Here is an 18,551-nt window from a genome sequence, read left to right as displayed (position 1 = left end):
TGCCCATGTGAGCTGGAGCCCAAAGGACATTCCGGTGAGCGCGGTTCCCGGTGTAGACGCTGTTTTTGAGAAGGCGGTAAGTTAGGTACGGCCCCTATCCCTGCTCGACATTCGACTGGCCCCTCGTAACTCGGAAACAATTGCACTGGAAGTGGGTTGAGGTGCGGCCAACGCAATGGCGACCTCTTCCGCGTGTGGTATGTCATGGGCCAGGAAAGTAAGGCCGTTCAGTGTTATAGAGTGGTGGACGACTGCGGCCGTGTACCGTCCCTCATTGTGGGAGCATAAGGCATCCATTCAGAATACGCTGGGTTTCGATCCAATAGTGGGGAGCCAGGGCTTTCGCCCGCGCGAGGCGCCGGTCATTATGGCCCTCAGTGTTCATGTTCGCGGGAAGAGGGCGCACGTGGAGGCCGCATCTCCACTGCGATGGAATACGTACGCGCTCTTCTATGTTGGGTGTGTGTTGGGTGTGTAGTCGAGCAAGAAGGCGGCGAGCCGACAATGACTTCGAGAGACGCATATATTGGTTGGTCAAGTGGGCTTCCCGGAGCTGCTGAAATCTGTGTACCATGCTTGCTTGCTTGCTGTTGTTGACAGGAAGAATGAAAAGGAAAGTGGACAGGCCTGGCCACTGGCTATAGCCGAACCACAATCGCTGCCACGTGCTGAAAGTAGGAGAGTTGAAAGATAGGAGTTCAATGATTGAAAGAAAAGACGCGCGCTATTAAAGCCCAGCCCAATCCCGGAGGCAGTGCAATACCGGGCCAATCCGTGTCGGAGTGCTTCAAGCAGTCCACCCGCTTAATAAATTTCCGGTGGATGACTTGCATCCTCGTCTTGCTTCCGCAAGTGAAGGTACGAAGTAGCATATAGAATTCGCGTGGTTACAAATGCAATCAGCAGCCGCAAGGCGTCCTTGCATCGTAAAGCTCTGCGTTGTAGAAACCCGGTGGACCACGCGGCTCACCTTGTCCCCCACCTTACGGAGTTTGGACAATGTCGTTTCTGACCACCTCTGCTGATGCCTAAAGAGCCCCCGTACCTGGACTTCGATATTTTCAGGGGTTGAGCCTGTCTCAAGAGACAATTGAGTTTTGCAAAAGCAAAATTTGGGCGAATTGGATAACGCTCATGATGAAAAAATAGCGCAAAGGCAACGCGATGGACGTTAAAAGAATGACGCAGGCAAACGCAATACTGCGTCTTTCCATTTACGTCCCTCGAGTTCCTTTTCGCTATTTGTTCATCAAGAACAATTCAATTTTGGCTGTGCACTTTATTGAGGGCGTAGGTGCATAAATTCAGACTTTAGGAGGAAGCACTAGAGGCCTCAGCGGCGAGCATAACGGTCAACTATGGTTGCCGCCTCCTGCTGGTTGGCCTCAATATCTCCGAGGGAGCTCTGCGTGGTCCTTAGGGTGATGTCATCTGCGTACAGCGCATGCTGCCCACCGACGACAGCACCCAGCGGGGCTGGTAGGTGCATCATAGCCAGATTGAATAACAGGGGAGAGAGCACCACGCCTTGTGGTGCACCCCTTTTTCCTAAATGAAAATGACCATGTACGTTGTATTGGGATCGAATATAAGATTGGCTCTCGGTTAAAAATTGCCGAATATACTGAAATGCGATTCTTCAGCAGTTAGTTTGAGAGAGGTCAGTGAGAATGATCTCTTGGGTAACGATGTCGAATGCTCCCTTCAAATCCAAGGCGAGTACAACCTTGTTATTGTGGGGGTATACGAAGAGGTCGAGGATGGCCCGATATAGTAGTAGTAAGTCATCTTGTGCAGACCTTTGTGGGAGAATTTCAAACATAGTGTCTGCGAAAAGGCGTTGGCATTACGAACTCAGACAACCTGTCGCGTACTTTCGTCTGTCAGTTTACCCACACAGGAAGTCAGAGAGATGGGACGGAGATTGTCTGCGCTTATTGGCTGGCCAGCTTTAGGAATGAAGGTGACCGCGGCGATATTCAAGTCGGTGAGGAGTGGCACTTCCCCTAGCCAGATTGAGTTGATGTAATCGAGTAAAAATAGGTATGCCGGGTCGGGTGGGTTGGCTAAGAATTTGACTGTAATTTTGTCCCCACCCGGAGCAGTGCCACGTTTCAATTTGACCAGGGCCGCCCTCAGGTCGTGGAGCTGGAACAATTGATCCAGCTCAACGATCTCAGACTCCGTTGAATTTGAGGAAATGAAAGGTGCATTACTGCATCCCTTAGTCAGTGGACACCTCAATAAGGCTGTCAGTTGGTGGTGTTGTAAACCTACAAACTGAGAGAGCTTTACGCTTTTCCTATTCTTCAATCCAGCTGAAGGTTTTAACTCGATTGATTTTAAGGGAATTAAGGGCGCATATTTGCCTCCATTGCCAGAGGACCTCTGATTGGCACTATGAGGTAAGCGGAGTTGGTGTCCACCTGGACGCGGAGGACAAACTTTATTTCTACCGACAAAAGTAGCAGATGATGTGGGGTTATAGCTCCATCAAGTGGCCACGAGCCCGTGGTGTTCGGCGGCTTCTAGGGCTCTTGTCACGACCCGGATCTGTGTGAGCGAGTCGGAGCTTAGCAATGCGGCTTCCCATTGGCCTGGATTCGAGAGCCGCAAATCTCAAGGAGGGGAGTCCTGAGGGCAACCCCAGAGTATGTGGGGTAGAGAGGCGTGTTGGCCACATAGTTGACAGGAGGGAGAGTAGAGCCCAGTTTATATGCGGGAATATATCGCGAGGTTGGGGAAGGTGTTCGTTGGGAGTTGCCTCCACGCAACCTCTTGGGGTTGGGTTAGAGAAATATGTGTGTGTGTGTGTGGGGGGGGGGGGGGGGGGTATAGAAGTGTGCCTAAGCCGTAGTGCATGGTTTTGCCATGAAATGTAACCATGCGATCTCTCGCTGTCCGCAGGACGGGCGACACCACATCCCGGTCGACGTATCCTCGGGCATGATCGTGGGCCGCCTCGTTCCTTGGATGGGATGAGTGCGCAGGGAACCAGATCAATTGGATCGGGCGGAGTTGGCGATTTGTGGAGTGGAAGAGAGATAGTGCAGCAGGGGAGACACGGCCTTTGTAAAAATTACGAATCGCAGATTGAGTCGCCTAATATAGATTCTGCAGAGGTAGAGACCATCGCCAAAGCTATGGCCGCCTCCTCGGCTTCTTGAGACGATCTGACGGGAATGGAACACGCAATGAATGGCCGTTCATAGTAGTTTACAACCACGAACGAAAAAGCAACGTGGTCAGCGTACTCGGCCTCGTCGACATAGACAGCTGTCCGATCTGTCAAATATTTTTTCTACATACTCAGCCCAGTCTTTGCGGCGAGCGATATGATACTCTGGGTGCATGGTTTAGGGACAGGGGTAACTATAAGGCTAACAAGGTTATAGGACGGAAGCTGGGCCTTGTCGGCGGTGGTTGTTTCAAAGCTTATTCCAAGCTTGTCGAGTATGTGACGTCCCGTGGGAGTGGGGGTGTGACTCTCGTACTGAGAAATGAGATGAGTTTTAGGGAGCTCCGTCAGAGTGTTGTAGACCCCTTATGCCAGTAGTTTAAGGTGGGGGTCCGGGGGGGGGGGGGGAATAAAGAGCCGCCTTGTATGCCTGTCTAATAAGGCAGTCAACGCGGTCCCGTTCCTGGCAGCTAAAGTAAAGTTAAAGTACGGCATATGTGAGGCAAATGATAACAAACGCCTGTAAAAGACGCCGAAGGTCAGCTTCTCCATGCCTCTATGTTTATTAGCATTGCGACGAATTAGACGAATTGTCTACGAGAGAGAGACTGAGTTTAGCCATAGTGTCGATGTTTTTCCGATTGCTCTGTATGAGAAGTCCCAAAAACCTAATGGTAGATACTTCACGTATGGCAGTAGTGTTGAAATCTGGGTCAGTTGGTACATGTTCAGGAGTAAAACCAGTCAAAAGACGGGAAACAGCGAAGAGACGAGGCACACACACGACGACTGGACTAGCAGCTGTGCTTGTTAGAAGCAAACAGACTCCAAGGAAAAGTGGCAAAGTTTGCGCAGCTCAGTTAACAACAATCTACATCAAAAGATAAGCTGTAATCTAACGTCGTTGCGAAAGGAAGCTAAGTTCCTTCTGCATGAGGTAGATAGAAGGACTGCTGATACAATCATCTCCTTGAATACTAATAAGGAACGCTTCGAGGATTTCGCGCTCAACTTTTCTCTTGCCTCTGCCGACAATACTAACATTGGAAAATAGCGAGTAGCAACCGCATTCCCGGCAATATCGAGGCAAGTTAGCGCCGTCAGTAGGGGACAGAGAGTTGTGGCGTTCTCTTAGTCTGTCATTAATACATCGGCCTGTTTGCCCAATGTGCACTTTTTCGCAGGTCAACGGAATTTTGTAAACAACACCTGTAGAACTAAAAAGTCCTTATTACCCTACTCGTCAGCTCATTCCAAGAGTGTCAAGAGGGGGATTGCTACTAACTGCTTTCGTAATGCACTGCAAAAGAGTTGCCACCACAGCATGAAGACTAGGTTCGATAACCAGTATGAACGTTTGGAGGCGGCCGGTTTTCCAAAAGAACTTCTGATGGCAGTGGCCGAAACGCTCTTGCAAAAGATAAAGGTTCGAGACGTCAAAAGGGTTGACCCAAAGACAGTGGAAAAAAGAACTTTTGAAGTCTTGCCTTATGTGCATAAAGTCGCCGACACCATCAAAAAGGTCGCCGGAAAGCAGGGCGTCAATGTGGTGTTTTCAGCTCCCTGCAAGCTTTCACGCCTGTGCTCACGTGTTGCACGTGGCAGGACTTATCGGCCGGTTTGTTCGACGCAACATGAAAACCGCTACGTCAACTGTGCCACAGGTGTTGTTTACAAAATTCCGTTGACCTGCGAAAAAGTGTACATTGGGCAAACAGGCCGATGTATTAATGACAGACTAAGAGAACACCACAACTCTCTGTCCCCTACTGACGGCGCTAACTTGCCTCGACATTGCCGGAAGTGCGGTTGCTACCCGCTATTTTCCAATGTTAGTATTGTCGGCAGAGGCAAGGGAAAAGTTGAGCGTGAAATCCTCGAAGCGTTCCTCATTAGTATTCAAGGAGATGATTGTATCAGCAGTCCTACTATCTACCTCATGCAGAAGGAACTTAGCTTCCTTTCACAACGACGTTAGATTACAGCTTATCTTTTGATGTAGATTGTTGTTAGCTGAGCTGCGCAAACTTTGCCACTTTTCCTGGTAGTCTGTTTGCTTCTAACAAGCACAGTTGCTAGTCCAGCCGTCGTGTGTGTGCCTCGTCTCTTCGCTGTGTCCCGTCTTTTGACTGGTTTTACTCCTGATCCTGTTCACGTATGGGCTGGCCACTAGCAGTAATGCAGATGGGAAGATGGCCATGGGGGCTGGGTTGACCTCTGATGAGCAGTAGCTCGGACTTCTGACGAGAGCACGAGAGTTGGGCTCCGGCTCCACCAACATCCACCACTTGTTGGAGTGCGGATTCAACTCCAGCATCGTTGTCTGCTGAAACCCATAGGCTGATGTCATCTGCGTATACGTCAGGGTACAGCCGACGGATAGCGTCTATTTAAGGAGGTAGCGTGAACAAGGCGAGATTAAAAAGAAAGGCGGAGAGAACGGATTCTTGGGGGTGCCATTGCTACCGAGGGTCACAGGGTATGAGAGGAAAGAGCCAATGCTAAGTTCAGCTGTACGACCAGGGAGGAAAGTGCGTATATACTCGTAGGTACAGTGACCAGGATTTATTAGGACGAGGTTAGCGTTAATAGCTCTTTGCGAGACGCTGTCAAGTGCTTTAGTAAAATGAAGCCCTAGAATAGCCTTTTTCTGCCGGATCTGGTAGAGGGGCTCAGTATCTCTCGAGAGACCTGGAGCATAATGTCTTGTGCGGAGATATTTTAGCGGAAGCAAATTATGGTGCGAGGTATGAGGTAGTTATCTTCAACATAAGGGTTAAGACGGTTGAAAATGGCGTGCTCCGACATTTTCTCAGCACAGGAAGTGAGGGAGATGGGGCGGAGGTGTTCGAGAGCTATTCGTTTTCCTGGCTCTGGTATGAAAGTCACGCGTGCATGTTTCCATGCGGCTGGGATATCACTTTCTCTCCAGCAATCATTCATGAAGGCCGTGCGGGCCTCAATGGACAGGTAATCTACATTACAAAAAGTTTTGGTGGAAATGCCGTCTGGTCCCAGGGCAGAGTTAGGGCGGAGCTGAGTGAGAGCGAATCTTTCTTCAGCCTCCGAAATCTTCACATCGAGGGAAACGCTACTCGCGAGCGGAGCTGAACGGACGTTCCTGGCATAGGCTCCGTGGTATTCTACTCCATTTCACCGAAATTCTTCCTCCTTTCCTCAGCAAACATAACCGTTGCACCCGTGAAGGTGATAGAATCCGTTTAAAATATTCGCAGCCTAATTCCGTCCAATTTCGACTATTTTGGACCACTTTCTGCTGCACCACGCCGCTGACGCGCAAAACCTAGTGCTCGGCGCAGTGCTGCGTTGTTCGTCACACCTGTGGCCATGGCTGCCCGGATTCAGCGCCTCCGCCAGCGGCGGAGGTGGCGTTTCCATCACCCCTGCCGAGCTTGCAGTCGATCCACACTGGGTACGTGCCGAGAAGGCACACCGTGCAGCCGCGGCACACCAGCCCACCGTCTCGCCACCGCCTGTCTTGAACTCATCCACGCCCTCTACTCCACAGCCCAACACCACCTCCTGTACTGACACACTACGTCGTCATGCTCCCCTCGCTCGCCTCCCAGTGGAGGACTTCAAAATACTCTTCAAACCGGAAGGGGGCTTGTCCTCCACACAGCTATCAACGGAGCCCTGCTGCAAATCCTCTGCACCCTTGCTTTCCGTCTTCTTGGCTTTTTCCTGTGTTTGTATCTTTTGAATGCGCAACGTGGTTCTTCAAAGCAAATCACCACCTAGTCCAACAAGAAGTTCTAAATTACGCTACCCTTCAGTTTTAATTTAAAGTTGATACATCAGTCGATGAATGGGCGATGAACCCCGTCACCGCACTATCCGACTCGATGGGCGCGCTCAATGTCGCAAGCTGTTATCTTCAGGTGGGCGGATAATAACTCCCTTACAATTTTTTTTTGTGATTCCTCATAGTCTACATGTTCTTTTTCGGGAAGAACTTTGATTAAATGATTAGGTCTCCGCATTCGGTTGTTGATGCCGTCCGCAACATCAACAATTTCTTCGTTTTAGAGACTCCGGACTTCACCTATTGAGGACATTCACTGACAGCACCAACATTGTTTTTACCATCAGACATACCACCAAAGCTTTGTTCCAGGTAGGTGATTCCTGACACAATAAAACTGATATCCTTCTTAATTGGCAAGGGCAGTGGTGGTCCCTTCGTGGTATTCCTTCAAGAGCTCGAGAACCTCATCAGCCTTAGGAGCAGGATTTGATTGAATATAGCCTGATCATAGCAGGACACCAAAGCACGACGACAGGCATATCAAACATTGTCTAGGACAAAGAGCACCGATGCATCCTGAAACTGAACTAAATCGTTCGACCTCGGTATTCTTCGTGTCGCTGCATGCAAAAAATGAGCCGATGCGCACCTGGCTGGTGCAGCACGTCGAAACCCATCTTATTCACGGAAACAGCATAAAGCGATCAGGTGGGGATCAGCAGCCACAGGTGAATGAAGTGAAAAAAAAACTTAAATCCTACCTAGAACAGGAATGGCACCGGTTAGCGTCGGCAATTCGTGGCCGCAAATCCCTGTGGGCGATAGAGGTACAACTGCAGCCTTTTTGGGCATTGGTAATTTTTAATACGGTTAAATTTAGCGTTACATCCAGATATTACGCCTTACATGTATTCTGAATGAAGAAAAAATGTTATAAGAATGTCTTAGTATTTTCTACAAGATAAAAAAACATAATGAATTGTTATTCAACTCTGGTGCATGCCTAGATTTTATAACAGTGGAGAACATTGGGTTTTTCTGCAATTGAGTGTGTTTCTTGCGGATCAATATTTATCACCTGCACATGATTAATTTTGTAGCCAGAATGAATTCAAGGAGAGTCTTTGATTATTTTATTTCTATGCTGCGAATGGGAAGAGGCGGTTGTCAAGTGGTGTCTGTTACTCCTGTTCTATATTCCTGTATAGTAAACAAAACTATAAGGTTCAGAATTCAGCCAAACACATAAAGGAATAGGCATAATGAAACATAGTAATGCGACGCTCAACATAGTAGTGCTCTGGCATGTGTCTTTTTCTGTGACCCGAAGAGTGCATTTCAGAATGCAGCCTAAAATTGACATTTTCCGCAAGCATTCAACACGGCCCGATATGTTCGCCTGGGAGAGTATACCCAGACGACCCCTTGGAGTTGCTTCAGTGCGGGAACATATATGTACTTTACCTATTTGCCCATGCAAGTCTTTCCTAAATCAGCGGGGCGGGGATCTTGATGTAGTGACGGATTCATGAAGACACTCATTCTGCACAGATGGATGAGCGGTGGAACTGCAATGGCAGAAGTAGGTGTCTGCGCACAGGAGGCCGCCCACGTAAAAAAAAAAAAACTCCTCGGCAGTTACATCCTGCTGTAATTATGGCAGTGGATGGTTTGTCATGGAAATACAAAAGAAAGGCCCCACTGCGAAAGAAACCCAATTGAATTCTAGAGCGCATGTTTTGGTGCAAGCCGGTGTACAATCAACTTGATCAGTCATGAGCCTGCGTCTGTTCTTATCCTCTTCATGTCCTTGTAGATGGTACTTAATGACAAGAGCACAATTGAAGTCTGTATATTTGGCCGCGCTCAACACGGGATTAGCGCTGTCAGAAGTAGTGAAGTGCTTCCGAGCTTAGGGAAGTGGGAAAGAAGCGCGCGGATACTACGCTCTCAGTGTGCTTTCGTTCGGATGTGCTGCATCCTCAGAGACAGTGGAATAAGTGCGCGTTTAACGTTGCCACCAAAATCTAAAAATAAAACAGCATGGCTTGCATTATTTATAACGCAGGCTATGATTGCCTGCTAAACAAGTGCCGCTTCGGGGAGTACTAGATAGTAGACTGTCTCAGCAGACCGGTTTTAATGTCCGCTCCGCTTACGCTGACCCGCTCAGCATTAGCGGAGCGGAGGTGGAGTGAATATGATTTAATGCAAGAGCTTTACTAGCCTCGTCGAGCCAAGGTCCTCGGCGTGGTACATTTCACCTTCAAGTGCAAGAGTCGAGGTGTGTCAGCTACGTGACATTAAGTACGCGTCGCCCTTGTGTAGAGCGCTCGGGCGGTGCACTTCCCTGCAAACATATCCAATCTTATCGCAGCCACAAGGTTCCAAGGGCAAAACTTGCGCGGAAGTAGTTAGTGCTAGATTGACCCGCAAACAACGCAGACACGAGCACTTTGCCCAGAAATCAATGGCTGCTTTCTAATTTCAGTTTTTGTTACCAGGTACGCACTCCACGAGCGCTATACACAAGTGGGACGCGAACTCTACCAGGTGAATTGCCGCAGCTGCAGCCGCGCGCCGCCACCGCCTCGCCAGTTGTTTCCACGAGACTAACCACGTGACTCGCCGTTCTTTGGAAAGGGAGACGGCGCCGTTCTCGCGTGCATGCACACTGCCGCCGCTGCCGCCTCTCAGTTTCTCGCTATGGCTGATGCGAGTCGGCCGGGACCGTCTACGCCGTTGGGACGGTCTCGAAGACGACGGGCTCAGTCTGATCATCCCGCTGCCGTTGCCAATCATGCCAACTATTTAGCTAGAGGAAGGGAAGTTAAACTTACCAAGCTAGCGGCAGAGACTGACGAATAACGGGAGCGTCGACTGGCTTAATGGTGGTTGAAGTATGCCGCAAACCAACGGCGCAGAGCTTTGGAGGCAGCCGCTGCTGCTTCTGCCTGCGCCACGACTTCGGCGACGCACGAAGAGGTTGAGTCTAAGCCAGTTTAGCAACATGGCATAACCACGCATAACAAAGCTTTCGCTCGCAAAAACGGGCTTAGCCGAGTTAGGCCGCAGCCATTTTTTCAACAAGAACTTATCAACCATACCAAGGAAGGCTGCTTTCGATGCGCGCCGTCTTCAAAATTTACAACTGGCATAAACGGGCTCCTTACATGGTTCGGCTGACATGAGTTCGTAAAATCATTCCGGCCGATGTGTCCAGTATTCGGAACGCTATATGCAACAGAATGGAAAAAAATCGTGGTGCAAGACAGCATCTATTTTTTGCCCTGCCTGCTGGAACCTTCATTTTACCTTGCTAACGAGGCTTGGGAAAACTGCGGTCCAAATAGAGTATAAATTGAAGGCCGTGTCAACGATAGCGAAACGTTGAAAATGACACAGGTAGAACTTCCAAGGTTCATGACTCGCTTTGGCAATAATTATGAGACATTATTCCAGCGCAAAGAAATGCGCGGACAGAGCGAGCGCTGGAATTTTGACACATAATTATACCCAGAACCAACTAGCCCAGCTCTCTATGATTGCTTTGGTCGTATGTTGATGTTCTCCTTCACTCTGTTCTTTTCTTAACTGACATTTAGCAAAAGCGGACGCCCCAATACCTGAATTACTGAGCATCAAGGCTTTGCCGCGAGCGATGGCTCAATGGTTAACGCTCTCGTATACTAAGCCGGGTTCCCGGGTTCGAACCCGACTTCGGCGGCCGCGTTTCGATGAAAGCGAAACACAAAAGGCGCCCATGTGCTATACGATGTCAATACACCTTAAAGATTCCCAGGTGGTCAAAATTATTTCGGAAACCTACACTACAATACCTATTTCTTCCTTTCTTCTTTCACTCCCTACTTTAACTCTTCCCTTACGGCGAGGTTCGGAGATATGTGAGACAGTTACTCCACCATTTTCTTTCCTCAAAACCAAAACCTCAAGAGTGCCGACTCTGTTATAGTGGTAGCTTAAAAGGACAGTGAGGAGAACTCTATCAATTTTTTTTGTTAGCAAAATCTGAGAGTTTGCCATTTCATGGCTTTGCCACCGCTTGTCCGAGAGCGAAAGGTGCAGTTAATTCAAAGAAATTTGGATTCGAAGTTGAAAAGTTTTCGCCGTCACTCCGTTTCCATCTCGGCGCCCTCTTATGACGTCATGGCGTCCTCTTATGACGTCATAGGACTGAGTGGCGTGAACATGACGCAAACGCAGACTCTCTGATTTCTGGTTGGTAGTGATGCGGTTTAGCAGCGGTCAAAATGAAAACTACCGCCGCCGCATGTTGAAGGCATCTATCAGGGGTCGCTACCGTCGCTTGGTTTACGTTTGCACCAGCATCTTGCCAGCTTTACGATGGATCCCGTTCCCGAACCTGACAACGAAGTTCTCGCTGAAACTCCGGCCTTTATTTCAGCGACCTCAGCCCCACACAGCATGCTGTGCTTTTGAGGGTGCATGTTTAGGTTAGGCGCCGGCGGGTCGTTTCCCAATTCCGCATCCGTTGCTAATTAAATATCGTAACCCCAGTGAGGGGAGCCGCGAGGGGCGAGGACAAGGTCGGCGCGTCGCGCCCATCGGAGGCTTTCCGAGACTTTGGGTCCAATGGATTGTTATTCCTTAAACGGCGGCGTTGTAGGGTGCAGGAGGCGACGTCGAGGAGGTTTCCCGTGGTTCCAAAGGCCATTTGTTTTTTGCCAGAAGAAAGGATGTGTGCTCAAGGGGGCTCGCGTTTAAAGTTGGCGGCTTGAAAGTAAAGCCAACGCACGACGCTTCAACGGGTTCCGCGCGTTTCCGGAGGTAAGGGCTCCACTGGATCGGGCTCTCTCGCCGACTTGCCTGTACCTTCAGGTGTGTACTGTGAATGCATTAAATAAGCCCAGTGCTCGAACAGAACTGCTCCCCCAACTGCCGAAGCTATTGGATGGAGCCGCAAACAAACGAGTTGGAGGAGAGCGGAGTCATGGTCTCGGCTGGTTCCAAATATCTTTTTCCTAACACCCTTCTATCTTGTCTCCCGTCCCTAATAAACGATTTCCGTTAAGTAATTCGAAGTTGAGTGGCGCAACCGGGCACGTTTCGACGGGCGAGCGTACGAAGACACAAGTGCTCTTTACACTGATAACTACCTTGTACGTTCACCTACCATCACGCCGTCATAGTGTTTAATCGACCGTGGCGATCATATGACCAGCCTAAACAGGCTCCTTTAAAGGTTAACTAGCACTTGAAGCGGCACTTGGAGTTCCCCTGCTGTTCGGCGCTTGTAAATCGAGGCGCGTGAAAAACAAAACCACGCGAAGCGCCATAAAAAACCGAAACTCTCCTGGCAGCCTGTGGCGCCGCCAATAATCGATTTTCTTTGCTTCCAACATTCAGGTTGTCCTTTGTCTGTCTACCTTGAGTGATAAAAGTGAACTATCGGTTTCAAAACAAAATTTACTTCAACATTGAACCGCGCAACCTTGCTTTGTCAGCCTCAGAGTTTCATGGTATCCATGGAGGAATCAAATTCCTCCAAGTTGGCGGCTCTTGTCTTATGACGTCATCACGCTTTTACTTGCGAGATTGGCCTTTGGCGGCGATACCTATGTTTTGTTTCTTGCTTTTTTCTACCTTACAAGAGCTTTGTTTTCGGTAAGAGTGTCGTTTTTGCAATCAGGAGCTGATATTCTATCCATACAAGTCAACTTCAATTTCTTCTCAATGTCCCTTTAAACAGACCCTGAAATGATTTCGATGGGCATATTCTAGTGGAAAAAGCTGTAGCAGTGGTAATTCGGGGTATTCGAACAAAATTTACAACCTCTGCGTGGAAACTACAATACAGAACATTTTTTTAGTCGCTACTATCAGCAGCTCGCAACCGATAAGGGCGACACACCTCACCGTGCGTCCCGGCCCCGTTAATGTCAGTTGGCACGGGGGGGGGGGAGGGGGGGGGGGGGGGCCTTTGACGCTCGGCCCGTCTGCCCACTGACGGAGCAGACGGAAGTGTATTGATCGCCCACAATATTTATAAGCTATAACCACATTGCGATGTAGGTTCTCAGGCCGTTTATAGAAGCTCTTTTGGGTTCATAGCATGAACTAGAACGACTGCTGTATTCATCCACTGAAAGCCTTTTCTGACCTTTGTACCATTTCCTTATCCGGCAAAACGAAGCTATCGCCATGAGCATAAAAAGTACGCTCTTCGCCGTTGAAACACGAGCTAGTTGCTGACCGCATTTAACGCTTAAGCATGGAAGGAGCTTTAGGAGCATTGTGAGTGGAAAGTTCACAGCGCAGGAAAGAAAGCAATCTGTTAAGTAAAGGGCAGAAGTAGAAGAATCGCCATATCGACTCCGTGACAGCCTAAGTGATTGAAATTTCGAAATGTCAAGGAACGAAGCTGTTTACTGAAGACATAACGTGCACTTGACACCATTGCAATTTTACTTGCTATGGCATTCAGCAGTGGTCAGTGCATTGATCTCCTGTACTCTCTTTAAAGGAATGAGGTACTGCGAACTCATCAGTGCTCAAGCGCACAAAATGCAAAAGTTGCAAGCATTTATCTTTTTGTACTTTCGACTCACCATCTTTCATGCTCATTCCTTCATGATGTGAAAATGTCCAGCTTCCTTGTTGTAGTAGAGTTCATTAACTGGAGTGCTCTGAAGATCCCCTTTTTGTTCACCTCTACATGAAGGGTTGTGAACGGAGTCATATACATGAAATGCTGCACACACTGTCGAGTTTTGTCTTTTCCTTTTTGTGGTTTTTATTTGGGATGCTGATATTCGTCCCCGATTTGATTCGATGTAGCATCTGTAGATTGCTTTTTCCTGGGCAAGAAATGCACATGATCTGCGACGCCTTCACTTCTCTTCTACCTCCGCAGGAGAAATGATTATAATTTTCTCCAGTTCACAGTAAGGACTTTGTTTACTAGAGCGTATTAGAAAAAATCTGCCTGAACCGCACATACAACTGGAAGACGAGTGTAGATTCTAAAACCTAAAACAAATTTCTTTCTCTCATAACACAACACAAGTAGAAGTCATCATAGGTGCTTTGAGACCAAGGTGAGTTCTGTTAATATTTTGCATGTATTGCGGTAAGTCTGCAACATTTGCCGAAGCTGAGACAAGAGCTGCTTTATAAAGCTGATTTCCAGGGAATTCAGCTTTGTGCAAATTAGTGGTGACCTTATTGTGAGAAAAACTCAGTTGCTTACATTCATAATACTACCTTGAAAGCACTTCGTTTCTAGTTGCATTCCATGGGCTTCCCGACTTCGATGCAGATGCTAGCAGGCGACTTCCGAAACGAGCTCTTGCGATGTGACCGGTTTTTCCGTTTATGCTAAAAAGCGGCTGACGTTTAGCCACTTCGAAAACATTTAGAGCTCCGCGCTCCTATTGCCGAAGCGCCAGATATGGAAGTGTAGAGCGAGGCCGAACAGCTGTCACTAACTTTTGAAGAGAACTTCCTAAGACCGCCGGCCTTGAATGTGCACTAAATAGTCTCCTCTACAATCCGCATGCCTGCACTTGGTGTTGCTTTAAACAGATGAACAATTTTTCTCTTCCAATAGCACTGTTCATTCAGAGCCTCCGAAAATGGTTGTGCCAATTCAATTGAAGTTTTATTTTTCGCTGTCAATAAGGATGTTGCGAAGGCAGATCTACAGGGTACCACAAACGTGATTATTGACTAAGAGAACTTGCTGTCGTGCTAGTTGATTTTGGCTCATAAATAGATATTTAACGGCGAAAAAAAAACCGACGAAGCACATAGGAACAAGATGAGACGAAGCGCCACCGTCCAACTAGTTTTATTATATACACCTAGATATACGTACATATACAGTTTTTATTGCCATATGCGCAGGAAAGTCACCGAAAGATCTAGATCGACGGGATAATGGAGGCTCCAGGCATGTCTTTTCACCTTTAAACAATAAAATTGATGTATCGCTTGTGCGCACAGGCAACATATCAATTTCAATGATGTGCTTCGACACTGGTACTTTTTAATATAAATCGATGATTCGCTCGATTTCTTTAATAGTGTGGTGCTGGTATAATTATTAGGCGATGATTGCGTTCTTTTCAGGAAAGAACTTACACGTGAACGTATAATATTGCAAGGCACTTTACCAGACATTTTCTACTGGTGTACAAGTGGGCAATTTCTTGAATCTTTAACGTTATTTTTTATTGAAGTTTTATGATATATTTGAGTTTGAACATTTTTACCAAACAGTAAACTTTCCCAATATCAGAGGAAGCGTTTCGTTTTTATCACGAGTGTCGCGAACGTTTTCTGAAGAAATACTAATGCCAACACTTATTGGTCTAAAAGTAAAGAATTGAAAATAAAAAAATCCTTTTCTACTCGAAATTTACACCTAACGGATACAAAATTGGAATGCTTTCTAATTTTAGAACAAAATGTGGGTGCGAAGAAAAATACCGAATTCTTCGTTAATATTTCACGCAGGGCGGCCTTGTTTTTTACTCGTCAAAGAATCAACGGGCTGCAACATAACTGAATTATTTTTTCGGGAAATTATGGACAAAAATCAATCTCCATAGTGCGGTAAAGTTTCTGGAAGACATCAGAAAGAGTTGGGCGGAAAAGTTAATGCGCTACGAATGCGATTGCAGTCAAGACCCAAAATCGCTCGGCCTGCTTCCTCTCATCTGTCATTGTTGCTCGCCTCATGCCCTGAAGCTGTGCGGAGATCGATGCTTTATTATCTTGAGTGATGTATAGTTCCGCGGTCACCACCACCGCGTCTTTGGATTTTCCGCTACGGTAGACACATGCGGCTTTGATTATGGCTCCATTCCAACCTGACACGGTGAGCTGGCAAGGCATTTATCTGCACATAACCAAGCGCACCTTTCAATTCCCACCAAGACCGCCACCGGTTTCGTCCATGTCACGTGACCAGCGTACCTGCCAATTGCCCGCTCACATATGAGCTTGCCCATGTGCCGCGGTCTCGTGACGTCGCATACCCCGTTGACCAATCAGCGAATTTTGAGACTGACAAAGACGGACGCTGCCGCACGGACGGAAGCTGGACGCATCTATACATGAATGTGCCAAGCGGTGCTGTCACAAAGAAAACGTTTAATGCTTGAAATGTCGTGCACAAAAGAGTTTAAGGATACTAAACGGTATGCACAACATCAAGGACCAAAACGACGCGAACATTGTGACAGCAGCAGCTGTCTTGAAGGAAGCCGAAGTTATTACCGGAACTTTCACAAGCCCCGTACTGGCTTGTTTTTTATACGGAGCAGAGCAGAACAGCCGCTAAAAATGTAGGAAACACTTACTTGTCTTTAGAAACTCGTCGCTCCAAAGGATGCACGTTTAGCGAACGTTTATGATCACCTAGACGTGTTTCGGTTTCAAATTAAAACAAAAATTTGAGACAGCACGCAATATACTGATCTGCGTCTTCATTTTCGTGCGCAAATCTCAGTACTTCATCATGTTCTCTGATCAATCCTTGCCTTTTTCCGGCATCTTAGGAAGAGAGGCAGCCAGAGTGGTTTATAATGCCAAATATTGCATGCGACTGCAGACCCAAATAAATTGACAGGAATGCGCTTGAACAGATAATTTTCCAGTCTTTTTCCTCTGAAAGTAAAAGTGTTCTACTAGGAATTTTTTTTTTCGAAAACATTTCATTCAATTATCTCTCTGAGACATGTCTTGTATTTCCTGGGTAGACCTTCTTGTACGGCGCTAAAGGCTTCCATCGGCCTCAAGCACAGAGTGTAGTCTGCCTCATTGAGTGACTGGCTATTGTCTATGCTGATAAAATTCAGGAGATAAATTTTTTGATGTCAGGTGTATTCTTGCGACGTTCCTTCTTTACCTGCTTTAAAACTACATGGCCAGTATTTTTCACTTTGAGCTAATCAGGGCACGAGTATATTACTCGTTTTAACATCATAACCAATGTCTCGCGTTCACTGCGTCAACCCCCCCCCCCCCCCCCCCCCCCCACCGCTATCATTTGTGTTTCCAGAGATGTGTGGGCTGTTGTCGCCGTTTTATGCTACACATTCTTGTTAGCGCCGATATCTCAGCTCCAAAATTCCGCACTTGCAGTATGCGACTGTTGCACAGTTTACTCTCGCGAAATATTGTCAAGCTGTTGCTCATAAACGCATAGTGCCGGTCAGATGGGGTATTATGTGTCAAGCCCCTTGTTATTCACCTGATGTTTTGTTTTTCGAAATCCCCATCGCTGTTAATATTTTGTAGTCATATGTGGGCTATTTAGTGACAACATTGCATATACACCTGTACTTGACTGTCATTCTCTTCCCACATATCTGAAACTTCGGGTTCAGCTATTTAATTTTTAGGCCTTATGTTTCGCTCTGCGGGTTCAGTTCCCACGTAATGCGCGAAAATATTTAAGATAAGTTAGCACAGAAAAGCCACGTCACTACAAAAATAGGTTTCTACGCCATTCTGAAAAAACTATGGTGGTTAGCTCATCACAGTCGAGAGCTCAAAATACGTTTTTTTTCGCATGCCAGAATAGCAGTGCACACCCTGTATTAACCTACATCGCTCACATGTGTATAATACGCTCCTCAAACCACGCTTGTGGTCTCTCTTTAAGCCTTCCTCGTCAATGTAGCAGTCTTTCACAGTCCTCCCATCGCTGAGCAAAGCACCATCACCCGTTGGTAAGTGTCCTGCAGTTAAGTTTTTGTTTTGCACTAAGATCGCCAATGTCATTTTCATCTTACTGTCGCTGCACTAACGTTGTAAAACTGTTTAAATACCTATATAACTAACGAATAACGAAATTACAAGAAACTACTCTATAAGCAGGAATGCTTACGACAAAGCTGCAATGTTTTTTCTGACAATGCCAGATCTTCAGTGCTACAACGTGGTAACCATATAAAGTAATTCAGGCTTTGGGGCATTCCTGGTGAATGAACAAATCGTCATCAGGACAATCGCAAAGTTGAAGAAAAGGAACTTCGCCAGACGGGGAGAAATTTTTTCTTGGGGAAATTTTTCTTTGATTATATATCCCGTGCAAACTTCCTCCACATTGGGCTCCCCTGTGTTGAAACTCCAGTTTGCGTGTGTGTTGTTCCTACAATTTATTATGCGCTATGCATTATATAAATTACAGCCATAGTAGAAGAATTTCTTTAGTGATCAAAACAATTGAAGGCTCCATAAAGTTCACGTTCATGAAGTAAGATTTTTTCGTGAAATATGAATATTTGAAGCCAAAAGAACAATGTCACAGTAGCACGTCTCAGCATTTTTTGCGACAAAAAGGGGTAAGCAATCCCCTATAAATTTGATAATGCATTATAGTGTTGGAACATAATTTGTCTTAAGGTAGCTTTACATAATAAAATTGCCGTCTATGAGTCCTGGAAATTATTCTGCATATTTTAAGCGAATAACTTTGTTTTTTTTCTATTTTGTCATATTTAGAGCTAATCCTGTGAAAACGCTACCTAGGACGAGCACTAGCAGGCAAGCTTTTCAAATGTAACCAGTGATATGGCGGCTCATAATTTGTCAGTAACTCTTACTACAGCG

The sequence above is a fragment of the Amblyomma americanum genome, chromosome 5, assembly GCF_052857255.1.
Source record: "Amblyomma americanum isolate KBUSLIRL-KWMA chromosome 5, ASM5285725v1, whole genome shotgun sequence".
Taxonomy (NCBI): domain Eukaryota; kingdom Metazoa; phylum Arthropoda; class Arachnida; order Ixodida; family Ixodidae; genus Amblyomma; species Amblyomma americanum.
Note: the sequence above shows the minus strand (reverse complement) of the source record.